Source organism: Sus scrofa, chromosome 5, assembly GCF_054392235.1.
Source record: "Sus scrofa isolate SSC_HxYL_T2T_F1_AM1 chromosome 5, Sscrofa_HxYL_maternal_Yorkshire_Landrace_v2.0, whole genome shotgun sequence".
Taxonomy (NCBI): Eukaryota; Metazoa; Chordata; class Mammalia; order Artiodactyla; family Suidae; genus Sus; species Sus scrofa.
In genome coordinates, this window is record NC_139387.1 from 111800001 (window position 1) to 111813702 (window position 13702).

Below are 13702 nucleotides of genomic sequence, written 5' to 3' on the forward strand. Positions count from 1 at the left end.
GGTTAGGGTTAGGGTTAGGGTTAGGGTTAGGGTTAGGGTTAGGGTTAGGGTTAGGGTTAGGGTTAGGGTTAGGGTTAGGGTTAGGGTTAGGGTTAGGGTTAGGGTTAGGGTTAGGGTTAGGGTTAGGGTTAGGGTTAGGGTTAGGGTTAGGGTTAGGGTTAGGGTTAGGGTTAGGGTTAGGGTTAGGGTTAGGGTTAGGGTTAGGGTTAGGGTTAGGGTTAGGGTTAGGGTTAGGGTTAGGGTTAGGGTTAGGGTTAGGGTTAGGGTTAGGGTTAGGGTTAGGGTTAGGGTTAGGGTTAGGGTTAGGGTTAGGGTTAGGGTTAGGGTTAGGGTTAGGGTTAGGGTTAGGGTTAGGGTTAGGGTTAGGGTTAGGGTTAGGGTTAGGGTTAGGGTTAGGGTTAGGGTTAGGGTTAGGGTTAGGGTTAGGGTTAGGGTTAGGGTTAGGGTTAGGGTTAGGGTTAGGGTTAGGGTTAGGGTTAGGGTTAGGGTTAGGGTTAGGGTTAGGGTTAGGGTTAGGGTTAGGGTTAGGGTTAGGGTTAGGGTTAGGGTTAGGGTTAGGGTTAGGGTTAGGGTTAGGGTTAGGGTTAGGGTTAGGGTTAGGGTTAGGGTTAGGGTTAGGGTTAGGGTTAGGGTTAGGGTTAGGGTTAGGGTTAGGGTTAGGGTTAGGGTTAGGGTTAGGGTTAGGGTTAGGGTTAGGGTTAGGGTTAGGGTTAGGGTTAGGGTTAGGGTTAGGGTTAGGGTTAGGGTTAGGGTTAGGGTTAGGGTTAGGGTTAGGGTTAGGGTTAGGGTTAGGGTTAGGGTTAGGGTTAGGGTTAGGGTTAGGGTTAGGGTTAGGGTTAGGGTTAGGGTTAGGGTTAGGGTTAGGGTTAGGGTTAGGGTTAGGGTTAGGGTTAGGGTTAGGGTTAGGGTTAGGGTTAGGGTTAGGGTTAGGGTTAGGGTTAGGGTTAGGGTTAGGGTTAGGGTTAGGGTTAGGGTTAGGGTTAGGGTTAGGGTTAGGGTTAGGGTTAGGGTTAGGGTTAGGGTTAGGGTTAGGGTTAGGGTTAGGGTTAGGGTTAGGGTTAGGGTTAGGGTTAGGGTTAGGGTTAGGGTTAGGGTTAGGGTTAGGGTTAGGGTTAGGGTTAGGGTTAGGGTTAGGGTTAGGGTTAGGGTTAGGGTTAGGGTTAGGGTTAGGGTTAGGGTTAGGGTTAGGGTTAGGGTTAGGGTTAGGGTTAGGGTTAGGGTTAGGGTTAGGGTTAGGGTTAGGGTTAGGGTTAGGGTTAGGGTTAGGGTTAGGGTTAGGGTTAGGGTTAGGGTTAGGGTTAGGGTTAGGGTTAGGGTTAGGGTTAGGGTTAGGGTTAGGGTTAGGGTTAGGGTTAGGGTTAGGGTTAGGGTTAGGGTTAGGGTTAGGGTTAGGGTTAGGGTTAGGGTTAGGGTTAGGGTTAGGGTTAGGGTTAGGGTTAGGGTTAGGGTTAGGGTTAGGGTTAGGGTTAGGGTTAGGGTTAGGGTTAGGGTTAGGGTTAGGGTTAGGGTTAGGGTTAGGGTTAGGGTTAGGGTTAGGGTTAGGGTTAGGGTTAGGGTTAGGGTTAGGGTTAGGGTTAGGGTTAGGGTTAGGGTTAGGGTTAGGGTTAGGGTTAGGGTTAGGGTTAGGGTTAGGGTTAGGGTTAGGGTTAGGGTTAGGGTTAGGGTTAGGGTTAGGGTTAGGGTTAGGGTTAGGGTTAGGGTTAGGGTTAGGGTTAGGGTTAGGGTTAGGGTTAGGGTTAGGGTTAGGGTTAGGGTTAGGGTTAGGGTTAGGGTTAGGGTTAGGGTTAGGGTTAGGGTTAGGGTTAGGGTTAGGGTTAGGGTTAGGGTTAGGGTTAGGGTTAGGGTTAGGGTTAGGGTTAGGGTTAGGGTTAGGGTTAGGGTTAGGGTTAGGGTTAGGGTTAGGGTTAGGGTTAGGGTTAGGGTTAGGGTTAGGGTTAGGGTTAGGGTTAGGGTTAGGGTTAGGGTTAGGGTTAGGGTTAGGGTTAGGGTTAGGGTTAGGGTTAGGGTTAGGGTTAGGGTTTAGGGTTAGGGTTAGGGTTAGGGTTAGGGTTAGGGTTAGGGTTAGGGTTAGGGTTAGGGTTAGGGTTAGGGTTAGGGTTAGGGTTAGGGTTAGGGTTAGGGTTAGGGTTAGGGTTAGGGTTAGGGTTAGGGTTAGGGTTAGGGTTAGGGTTAGGGTTAGGGTTAGGGTTAGGGTTAGGGTTAGGGTTAGGGTTAGGGTTAGGGTTAGGGTTAGGGTTAGGGTTAGGGTTAGGGTTAGGGTTAGGGTTAGGGTTAGGGTTAGGGTTAGGGTTAGGGTTAGGGTTAGGGTTAGGGTTAGGGTTAGGGTTAGGGTTAGGGTTAGGGTTAGGGTTAGGGTTAGGGTTAGGGTTAGGGTTAGGGTTAGGGTTAGGGTTAGGGTTAGGGTTAGGGTTAGGGTTAGGGTTAGGGTTAGGGTTAGGGTTAGGGTTAGGGTTAGGGTTAGGGTTAGGGTTAGGGTTAGGGTTAGGGTTAGGGTTAGGGTTAGGGTTAGGGTTAGGGTTAGGGTTAGGGTTAGGGTTAGGGTTAGGGTTAGGGTTAGGGTTAGGGTTAGGGTTAGGGTTAGGGTTAGGGTTAGGGTTAGGGTTAGGGTTAGGGTTAGGGTTAGGGTTAGGGTTAGGGTTAGGGTTAGGGTTAGGGTTAGGGTTAGGGTTAGGGTTAGGGTTAGGGTTAGGGTTAGGGTTAGGGTTAGGGTTAGGGTTAGGGTTAGGGTTAGGGTTAGGGTTAGGGTTAGGGTTAGGGTTAGGGTTAGGGTTAGGGTTAGGGTTAGGGTTAGGGTTAGGGTTAGGGTTAGGGTTAGGGTTAGGGTTAGGGTTAGGGTTAGGGTTAGGGTTAGGGTTAGGGTTAGGGTTAGGGTTAGGGTTAGGGTTAGGGTTAGGGTTAGGGTTAGGGTTAGGGTTAGGGTTAGGGTTAGGGTTAGGGTTAGGGTTAGGGTTAGGGTTAGGGTTAGGGTTAGGGTTAGGGTTAGGGTTAGGGTTAGGGTTAGGGTTAGGGTTAGGGTTAGGGTTAGGGTTAGGGTTAGGGTTAGGGTTAGGGTTAGGGTTAGGGTTAGGGTTAGGGTTAGGGTTAGGGTTAGGGTTAGGGTTAGGGTTAGGGTTAGGGTTAGGGTTAGGGTTAGGGTTAGGGTTAGGGTTAGGGTTAGGGTTAGGGTTAGGGTTAGGGTTAGGGTTAGGGTTAGGGTTAGGGTTAGGGTTAGGGTTAGGGTTAGGGTTAGGGTTAGGGTTAGGGTTAGGGTTAGGGTTAGGGTTAGGGTTAGGGTTAGGGTTAGGGTTAGGGTTAGGGTTAGGGTTAGGGTTAGGGTTAGGGTTAGGGTTAGGGTTAGGGTTAGGGTTAGGGTTAGGGTTAGGGTTAGGGTTAGGGTTAGGGTTAGGGTTAGGGTTAGGGTTAGGGTTAGGGTTAGGGTTAGGGTTAGGGTTAGGGTTAGGGTTAGGGTTAGGGTTAGGGTTAGGGTTAGGGTTAGGGTTAGGGTTAGGGTTAGGGTTAGGGTTAGGGTTAGGGTTAGGGTTAGGGTTAGGGTTAGGGTTAGGGTTAGGGTTAGGGTTAGGGTTAGGGTTAGGGTTAGGGTTAGGGTTAGGGTTAGGGTTAGGGTTAGGGTTAGGGTTAGGGTTAGGGTTAGGGTTAGGGTTAGGGTTAGGGTTAGGGTTAGGGTTAGGGTTAGGGTTAGGGTTAGGGTTAGGGTTAGGGTTAGGGTTAGGGTTAGGGTTAGGGTTAGGGTTAGGGTTAGGGTTAGGGTTAGGGTTAGGGTTAGGGTTAGGGTTAGGGTTAGGGTTAGGGTTAGGGTTAGGGTTAGGGTTAGGGTTAGGGTTAGGGTTAGGGTTAGGGTTAGGGTTAGGGTTAGGGTTAGGGTTAGGGTTAGGGTTAGGGTTAGGGTTAGGGTTAGGGTTAGGGTTAGGGTTAGGGTTAGGGTTAGGGTTAGGGTTAGGGTTAGGGTTAGGGTTAGGGTTAGGGTTAGGGTTAGGGTTAGGGTTAGGGTTAGGGTTAGGGTTAGGGTTAGGGTTAGGGTTAGGGTTAGGGTTAGGGTTAGGGTTAGGGTTAGGGTTAGGGTTAGGGTTAGGGTTAGGGTTAGGGTTAGGGTTAGGGTTAGGGTTAGGGTTAGGGTTAGGGTTAGGGTTAGGGTTAGGGTTAGGGTTAGGGTTAGGGTTAGGGTTAGGGTTAGGGTTAGGGTTAGGGTTAGGGTTAGGGTTAGGGTTAGGGTTAGGGTTAGGGTTAGGGTTAGGGTTAGGGTTAGGGTTAGGGTTAGGGTTAGGGTTAGGGTTAGGGTTAGGGTTAGGGTTAGGGTTAGGGTTAGGGTTAGGGTTAGGGTTAGGGTTAGGGTTAGGGTTAGGGTTAGGGTTAGGGTTAGGGTTAGGGTTAGGGTTAGGGTTAGGGTTAGGGTTAGGGTTAGGGTTAGGGTTAGGGTTAGGGTTAGGGTTAGGGTTAGGGTTAGGGTTAGGGTTAGGGTTAGGGTTAGGGTTAGGGTTAGGGTTAGGGTTAGGGTTAGGGTTAGGGTTAGGGTTAGGGTTAGGGTTAGGGTTAGGGTTAGGGTTAGGGTTAGGGTTAGGGTTAGGGTTAGGGTTAGGGTTAGGGTTAGGGTTAGGGTTAGGGTTAGGGTTAGGGTTAGGGTTAGGGTTAGGGTTAGGGTTAGGGTTAGGGTTAGGGTTAGGGTTAGGGTTAGGGTTAGGGTTAGGGTTAGGGTTAGGGTTAGGGTTAGGGTTAGGGTTAGGGTTAGGGTTAGGGTTAGGGTTAGGGTTAGGGTTAGGGTTAGGGTTAGGGTTAGGGTTAGGGTTAGGGTTAGGGTTAGGGTTAGGGTTAGGGTTAGGGTTAGGGTTAGGGTTAGGGTTAGGGTTAGGGTTAGGGTTAGGGTTAGGGTTAGGGTTAGGGTTAGGGTTAGGGTTAGGGTTAGGGTTAGGGTTAGGGTTAGGGTTAGGGTTAGGGTTAGGGTTAGGGTTAGGGTTAGGGTTAGGGTTAGGGTTAGGGTTAGGGTTAGGGTTAGGGTTAGGGTTAGGGTTAGGGTTAGGGTTAGGGTTAGGGTTAGGGTTAGGGTTAGGGTTAGGGTTAGGGTTAGGGTTAGGGTTAGGGTTAGGGTTAGGGTTAGGGTTAGGGTTAGGGTTAGGGTTAGGGTTAGGGTTAGGGTTAGGGTTAGGGTTAGGGTTAGGGTTAGGGTTAGGGTTAGGGTTAGGGTTAGGGTTAGGGTTAGGGTTAGGGTTAGGGTTAGGGTTAGGGTTAGGGTTAGGGTTAGGGTTAGGGTTAGGGTTAGGGTTAGGGTTAGGGTTAGGGTTAGGGTTAGGGTTAGGGTTAGGGTTAGGGTTAGGGGTTAGGGTTAGGGTTAGGGTTAGGGTTAGGGTTAGGGTTAGGGTTAGGGTTAGGGTTAGGGTTAGGGTTAGGGTTAGGGTTAGGGTTAGGGGTTAGGGTTAGGGTTAGGGTTAGGGTTAGGGTTAGGGTTAGGGTTAGGGTTAGGGTTAGGGTTAGGGTTAGGGTTAGGGTTAGGGTTAGGGTTAGGGTTAGGGTTAGGGTTAGGGTTAGGGTTAGGGTTAGGGTTAGGGTTAGGGTTAGGGTTAGGGTTAGGGTTAGGGTTAGGGTTAGGGTTAGGGTTAGGGTTAGGGTTAGGGTTAGGGTTAGGGTTAGGGTTAGGGTTAGGGTTAGGGTTAGGGTTAGGGTTAGGGTTAGGGTTAGGGTTAGGGTTAGGGTTAGGGTTAGGGTTAGGGTTAGGGTTAGGGTTAGGGTTAGGGTTAGGGTTAGGGTTAGGGTTAGGGTTAGGGTTAGGGTTAGGGTTAGGGTTAGGGTTAGGGTTAGGGTTAGGGTTAGGGTTAGGGTTAGGGTTAGGGTTAGGGTTAGGGTTAGGGTTAGGGTTAGGGTTAGGGTTAGGGTTAGGGTTAGGGTTAGGGTTAGGGTTAGGGTTAGGGTTAGGGTTAGGGTTAGGGTTAGGGTTAGGGTTAGGGTTAGGGTTAGGGTTAGGGTTAGGGTTAGGGTTAGGGTTAGGGTTAGGGTTAGGGTTAGGGTTAGGGTTAGGGTTAGGGTTAGGGTTAGGGTTAGGGTTAGGGTTAGGGTTAGGGTTAGGGTTAGGGTTAGGGTTAGGGTTAGGGTTAGGGTTAGGGTTAGGGTTAGGGTTAGGGTTAGGGTTAGGGTTAGGGTTAGGGTTAGGGTTAGGGTTAGGGTTAGGGTTAGGGTTAGGGTTAGGGTTAGGGTTAGGGTTAGGGTTAGGGTTAGGGTTAGGGTTAGGGTTAGGGTTAGGGTTAGGGTTAGGGTTAGGGTTAGGGTTAGGGTTAGGGTTAGGGTTAGGGTTAGGGTTAGGGTTAGGGTTAGGGTTAGGGTTAGGGTTAGGGTTAGGGTTAGGGTTAGGGTTAGGGTTAGGGTTAGGGTTAGGGTTAGGGTTAGGGTTAGGGTTAGGGTTAGGGTTAGGGTTAGGGTTAGGGTTAGGGTTAGGGTTAGGGTTAGGGTTAGGGTTAGGGTTAGGGTTAGGGTTAGGGTTAGGGTTAGGGTTAGGGTTAGGGTTAGGGTTAGGGTTAGGGTTAGGGTTAGGGTTAGGGTTAGGGTTAGGGTTAGGGTTAGGGTTAGGGTTAGGGTTAGGGTTAGGGTTAGGGTTAGGGTTAGGGTTAGGGTTAGGGTTAGGGTTAGGGTTAGGGTTAGGGTTAGGGTTAGGGTTAGGGTTAGGGTTAGGGTTAGGGTTAGGGTTAGGGTTAGGGTTAGGGTTAGGGTTAGGGTTAGGGTTAGGGTTAGGGTTAGGGTTAGGGTTAGGGTTAGGGTTAGGGTTAGGGTTAGGGTTAGGGTTAGGGTTAGGGTTAGGGTTAGGGTTAGGGTTAGGGTTAGGGTTAGGGTTAGGGTTAGGGTTAGGGTTAGGGTTAGGGTTAGGGTTAGGGTTAGGGTTAGGGTTAGGGTTAGGGTTAGGGTTAGGGTTAGGGTTAGGGTTAGGGTTAGGGTTAGGGTTAGGGTTAGGGTTAGGGTTAGGGTTAGGGTTAGGGTTAGGGTTAGGGTTAGGGTTAGGGTTAGGGTTAGGGTTAGGGTTAGGGTTAGGGTTAGGGTTAGGGTTAGGGTTAGGGTTAGGGTTAGGGTTAGGGTTAGGGTTAGGGTTAGGGTTAGGGTTAGGGTTAGGGTTAGGGTTAGGGTTAGGGTTAGGGTTAGGGTTAGGGTTAGGGTTAGGGTTAGGGTTAGGGTTAGGGTTAGGGTTAGGGTTAGGGTTAGGGTTAGGGTTAGGGTTAGGGTTAGGGTTAGGGTTAGGGTTAGGGTTAGGGTTAGGGTTAGGGTTAGGGTTAGGGTTAGGGTTAGGGTTAGGGTTAGGGTTAGGGTTAGGGTTAGGGTTAGGGTTAGGGTTAGGGTTAGGGTTAGGGTTAGGGTTAGGGTTAGGGTTAGGGTTAGGGTTAGGGTTAGGGTTAGGGTTAGGGTTAGGGTTAGGGTTAGGGTTAGGGTTAGGGTTAGGGTTAGGGTTAGGGTTAGGGTTAGGGTTAGGGTTAGGGTTAGGGTTAGGGTTAGGGTTAGGGTTAGGGTTAGGGTTAGGGTTAGGGTTAGGGTTAGGGTTAGGGTTAGGGTTAGGGTTAGGGTTAGGGTTAGGGTTAGGGTTAGGGTTAGGGTTAGGGTTAGGGTTAGGGTTAGGGTTAGGGTTAGGGTTAGGGTTAGGGTTAGGGTTAGGGTTAGGGTTAGGGTTAGGGTTAGGGTTAGGGTTAGGGTTAGGGTTAGGGTTAGGGTTAGGGTTAGGGTTAGGGTTAGGGTTAGGGTTAGGGGTTAGGGTTAGGGTTAGGGTTAGGGTTAGGGTTAGGGTTAGGGTTAGGGTTAGGGTTAGGGTTAGGGTTAGGGTTAGGGTTAGGGTTAGGGTTAGGGTTAGGGTTAGGGTTAGGGTTAGGGTTAGGGTTAGGGTTAGGGTTAGGGTTAGGGTTAGGGTTAGGGTTAGGGTTAGGGTTAGGGTTAGGGTTAGGGTTAGGGTTAGGGTTAGGGTTAGGGTTAGGGTTAGGGTTAGGGTTAGGGTTAGGGTTAGGGTTAGGGTTAGGGTTAGGGTTAGGGTTAGGGTTAGGGTTAGGGTTAGGGTTAGGGTTAGGGTTAGGGTTAGGGTTAGGGTTAGGGTTAGGGTTAGGGTTAGGGTTAGGGTTAGGGTTAGGGTTAGGGTTAGGGTTAGGGTTAGGGTTAGGGTTAGGGTTAGGGTTAGGGTTAGGGTTAGGGTTAGGGTTAGGGTTAGGGTTAGGGTTAGGGTTAGGGTTAGGGTTAGGGTTAGGGTTAGGGTTAGGGTTAGGGTTAGGGTTAGGGTTAGGGTTAGGGTTAGGGTTAGGGTTAGGGTTAGGGTTAGGGTTAGGGTTAGGGTTAGGGTTAGGGTTAGGGTTAGGGTTAGGGTTAGGGTTAGGGTTAGGGTTAGGGTTAGGGTTAGGGTTAGGGTTAGGGTTAGGGTTAGGGTTAGGGTTAGGGTTAGGGTTAGGGTTAGGGTTAGGGTTAGGGTTAGGGTTAGGGTTAGGGTTAGGGTTAGGGTTAGGGTTAGGGTTAGGGTTAGGGTTAGGGTTAGGGTTAGGGTTAGGGTTAGGGTTAGGGTTAGGGTTAGGGTTAGGGTTAGGGTTAGGGTTAGGGTTAGGGTTAGGGTTAGGGTTAGGGTTAGGGTTAGGGTTAGGGTTAGGGTTAGGGTTAGGGTTAGGGTTAGGGTTAGGGTTAGGGTTAGGGTTAGGGTTAGGGTTAGGGTTAGGGTTAGGGTTAGGGTTAGGGTTAGGGTTAGGGTTAGGGTTAGGGTTAGGGTTAGGGTTAGGGTTAGGGTTAGGGTTAGGGTTAGGGTTAGGGTTAGGGTTAGGGTTAGGGTTAGGGTTAGGGTTAGGGTTAGGGTTAGGGTTAGGGTTAGGGTTAGGGTTAGGGTTAGGGTTAGGGTTAGGGTTAGGGTTAGGGTTAGGGTTAGGGTTAGGGTTAGGGTTAGGGTTAGGGTTAGGGTTAGGGTTAGGGTTAGGGTTAGGGTTAGGGTTAGGGTTAGGGTTAGGGTTAGGGTTAGGGTTAGGGTTAGGGTTAGGGTTAGGGTTAGGGTTAGGGTTAGGGTTAGGGTTAGGGTTAGGGTTAGGGTTAGGGTTAGGGTTAGGGTTAGGGTTAGGGTTAGGGTTAGGGTTAGGGTTAGGGTTAGGGTTAGGGTTAGGGTTAGGGTTAGGGTTAGGGTTAGGGTTAGGGTTAGGGTTAGGGTTAGGGTTAGGGTTAGGGTTAGGGTTAGGGTTAGGGTTAGGGTTAGGGTTAGGGTTAGGGTTAGGGTTAGGGTTAGGGTTAGGGTTAGGGTTAGGGTTAGGGTTAGGGTTAGGGTTAGGGTTAGGGTTAGGGTTAGGGTTAGGGTTAGGGTTAGGGTTAGGGTTAGGGTTAGGGTTAGGGTTAGGGTTAGGGTTAGGGTTAGGGTTAGGGTTAGGGTTAGGGTTAGGGTTAGGGTTAGGGTTAGGGTTAGGGTTAGGGTTAGGGTTAGGGTTAGGGTTAGGGTTAGGGTTAGGGTTAGGGTTAGGGTTAGGGTTAGGGTTAGGGTTAGGGTTAGGGTTAGGGTTAGGGTTAGGGTTAGGGTTAGGGTTAGGGTTAGGGTTAGGGTTAGGGTTAGGGTTAGGGTTAGGGTTAGGGTTAGGGTTAGGGTTAGGGTTAGGGTTAGGGTTAGGGTTAGGGTTAGGGTTAGGGTTAGGGTTAGGGTTAGGGTTAGGGTTAGGGTTAGGGTTAGGGTTAGGGTTAGGGTTAGGGTTAGGGTTAGGGTTAGGGTTAGGGTTAGGGTTAGGGTTAGGGTTAGGGTTAGGGTTAGGGTTAGGGTTAGGGTTAGGGTTAGGGTTAGGGTTAGGGTTAGGGTTAGGGTTAGGGTTAGGGTTAGGGTTAGGGTTAGGGTTAGGGTTAGGGTTAGGGTTAGGGTTAGGGTTAGGGTTAGGGTTAGGGTTAGGGTTAGGGTTAGGGTTAGGGTTAGGGTTAGGGTTAGGGTTAGGGTTAGGGTTAGGGTTAGGGTTAGGGTTAGGGTTAGGGTTAGGGTTAGGGTTAGGGTTAGGGTTAGGGTTAGGGTTAGGGTTAGGGTTAGGGTTAGGGTTAGGGTTAGGGTTAGGGTTAGGGTTAGGGTTAGGGTTAGGGTTAGGGTTAGGGTTAGGGTTAGGGTTAGGGTTAGGGTTAGGGTTAGGGTTAGGGTTAGGGTTAGGGTTAGGGTTAGGGTTAGGGTTAGGGTTAGGGTTAGGGTTAGGGTTAGGGTTAGGGTTAGGGTTAGGGTTAGGGTTAGGGTTAGGGTTAGGGTTAGGGTTAGGGTTAGGGTTAGGGTTAGGGTTAGGGTTAGGGTTAGGGTTAGGGTTAGGGTTAGGGTTAGGGTTAGGGTTAGGGTTAGGGTTAGGGTTAGGGTTAGGGTTAGGGTTAGGGTTAGGGTTAGGGTTAGGGTTAGGGTTAGGGTTAGGGTTAGGGTTAGGGTTAGGGTTAGGGTTAGGGTTAGGGTTAGGGTTAGGGTTAGGGTTAGGGTTAGGGTTAGGGTTAGGGTTAGGGTTAGGGTTAGGGTTAGGGTTAGGGTTAGGGTTAGGGTTAGGGTTAGGGTTAGGGTTAGGGTTAGGGTTAGGGTTAGGGTTAGGGTTAGGGTTAGGGTTAGGGTTAGGGTTAGGGTTAGGGTTAGGGTTAGGGTTAGGGTTAGGGTTAGGGTTAGGGTTAGGGTTAGGGTTAGGGTTAGGGTTAGGGTTAGGGTTAGGGTTAGGGTTAGGGTTAGGGTTAGGGTTAGGGTTAGGGTTAGGGTTAGGGTTAGGGTTAGGGTTAGGGTTAGGGTTAGGGTTAGGGTTAGGGTTAGGGTTAGGGTTAGGGTTAGGGTTAGGGTTAGGGTTAGGGTTAGGGTTAGGGTTAGGGTTAGGGTTAGGGTTAGGGTTAGGGTTAGGGTTAGGGTTAGGGTTAGGGTTAGGGTTAGGGTTAGGGTTAGGGTTAGGGTTAGGGTTAGGGTTAGGGTTAGGGTTAGGGTTAGGGTTAGGGTTAGGGTTAGGGTTAGGGTTAGGGTTAGGGTTAGGGTTAGGGTTAGGGTTAGGGTTAGGGTTAGGGTTAGGGTTAGGGTTAGGGTTAGGGTTAGGGTTAGGGTTAGGGTTAGGGTTAGGGTTAGGGTTAGGGTTAGGGTTAGGGTTAGGGTTAGGGTTAGGGTTAGGGTTAGGGTTAGGGTTAGGGTTAGGGTTAGGGTTAGGGTTAGGGTTAGGGTTAGGGTTAGGGTTAGGGTTAGGGTTAGGGTTAGGGTTAGGGTTAGGGTTAGGGTTAGGGTTAGGGTTAGGGTTAGGGTTAGGGTTAGGGTTAGGGTTAGGGTTAGGGTTAGGGTTAGGGTTAGGGTTAGGGTTAGGGTTAGGGTTAGGGTTAGGGTTAGGGTTAGGGTTAGGGTTAGGGTTAGGGTTAGGGTTAGGGTTAGGGTTAGGGTTAGGGTTAGGGTTAGGGTTAGGGTTAGGGTTAGGGTTAGGGTTAGGGTTAGGGTTAGGGTTAGGGTTAGGGTTAGGGTTAGGGTTAGGGTTAGGGTTAGGGTTAGGGTTAGGGTTAGGGTTAGGGTTAGGGTTAGGGTTAGGGTTAGGGTTAGGGTTAGGGTTAGGGTTAGGGTTAGGGTTAGGGTTAGGGTTAGGGTTAGGGTTAGGGTTAGGGTTAGGGTTAGGGTTAGGGTTAGGGTTAGGGTTAGGGTTAGGGTTAGGGTTAGGGTTAGGGTTAGGGTTAGGGTTAGGGTTAGGGTTAGGGTTAGGGTTAGGGTTAGGGTTAGGGTTAGGGTTAGGGTTAGGGTTAGGGTTAGGGTTAGGGTTAGGGTTAGGGTTAGGGTTAGGGTTAGGGTTAGGGTTAGGGTTAGGGTTAGGGTTAGGGTTAGGGTTAGGGTTAGGGTTAGGGTTAGGGTTAGGGTTAGGGTTAGGGTTAGGGTTAGGGTTAGGGTTAGGGTTAGGGTTAGGGTTAGGGTTAGGGTTAGGGTTAGGGTTAGGGTTAGGGTTAGGGTTAGGGTTAGGGTTAGGGTTAGGGTTAGGGTTAGGGTTAGGGTTAGGGTTAGGGTTAGGGTTAGGGTTAGGGTTAGGGTTAGGGTTAGGGTTAGGGTTAGGGTTAGGGTTAGGGTTAGGGTTAGGGTTAGGGTTAGGGTTAGGGTTAGGGTTAGGGTTAGGGTTAGGGTTAGGGTTAGGGTTAGGGTTAGGGTTAGGGTTAGGGTTAGGGTTAGGGTTAGGGTTAGGGTTAGGGTTAGGGTTAGGGTTAGGGTTAGGGTTAGGGTTAGGGTTAGGGTTAGGGTTAGGGTTAGGGTTAGGGTTAGGGTTAGGGTTAGGGTTAGGGTTAGGGTTAGGGTTAGGGTTAGGGTTAGGGTTAGGGTTAGGGTTAGGGTTAGGGTTAGGGTTAGGGTTAGGGTTAGGGTTAGGGTTAGGGTTAGGGTTAGGGTTAGGGTTAGGGTTAGGGTTAGGGTTAGGGTTAGGGTTAGGGTTAGGGTTAGGGTTAGGGTTAGGGTTAGGGTTAGGGTTAGGGTTAGGGTTAGGGTTAGGGTTAGGGTTAGGGTTAGGGTTAGGGTTAGGGTTAGGGTTAGGGTTAGGGTTAGGGTTAGGGTTAGGGTTAGGGTTAGGGTTAGGGTTAGGGTTAGGGTTAGGGTTAGGGTTAGGGTTAGGGTTAGGGTTAGGGTTAGGGTTAGGGTTAGGGTTAGGGTTAGGGTTAGGGTTAGGGTTAGGGTTAGGGTTAGGGTTAGGGTTAGGGTTAGGGTTAGGGTTAGGGTTAGGGTTAGGGTTAGGGTTAGGGTTAGGGTTAGGGTTAGGGTTAGGGTTAGGGTTAGGGTTAGGGTTAGGGTTAGGGTTAGGGTTAGGGTTAGGGTTAGGGTTAGGGTTAGGGTTAGGGTTAGGGTTAGGGTTAGGGTTAGGGTTAGGGTTAGGGTTAGGGTTAGGGTTAGGGTTAGGGTTAGGGTTAGGGTTAGGGTTAGGGTTAGGGTTAGGGTTAGGGTTAGGGTTAGGGTTAGGGTTAGGGTTAGGGTTAGGGTTAGGGTTAGGGTTAGGGTTAGGGTTAGGGTTAGGGTTAGGGTTAGGGTTAGGGTTAGGGTTAGGGTTAGGGTTAGGGTTAGGGTTAGGGTTAGGGTTAGGGTTAGGGTTAGGGTTAGGGTTAGGGTTAGGGTTAGGGTTAGGGTTAGGGTTAGGGTTAGGGTTAGGGTTAGGGTTAGGGTTAGGGTTAGGGTTAGGGTTAGGGTTAGGGTTAGGGTTAGGGTTAGGGTTAGGGTTAGGGTTAGGGTTAGGGTTAGGGTTAGGGTTAGGGTTAGGGTTAGGGTTAGGGTTAGGGTTAGGGTTAGGGTTAGGGTTAGGGTTAGGGTTAGGGTTAGGGTTAGGGTTAGGGTTAGGGTTAGGGTTAGGGTTAGGGTTAGGGTTAGGGTTAGGGTTAGGGTTAGGGTTAGGGTTAGGGTTAGGGTTAGGGTTAGGGTTAGGGTTAGGGTTAGGGTTAGGGTTAGGGTTAGGGTTAGGGTTAGGGTTAGGGTTAGGGTTAGGGTTAGGGTTAGGGTTAGGGTTAGGGTTAGGGTTAGGGTTAGGGTTAGGGTTAGGGTTAGGGTTAGGGTTAGGGTTAGGGTTAGGGTTAGGGTTAGGGTTAGGGTTAGGGTTAGGGTTAGGGTTAGGGTTAGGGTTAGGGTTAGGGTTAGGGTTAGGGTTAGGGTTAGGGTTAGGGTTAGGGTTAGGGTTAGGGTTAGGGTTAGGGTTAGGGTTAGGGTTAGGGTTAGGGTTAGGGTTAGGGTTAGGGTTAGGGTTAGGGTTAGGGTTAGGGTTAGGGTTAGGGTTAGGGTTAGGGTTAGGGTTAGGGTTAGGGTTAGGGTTAGGGTTAG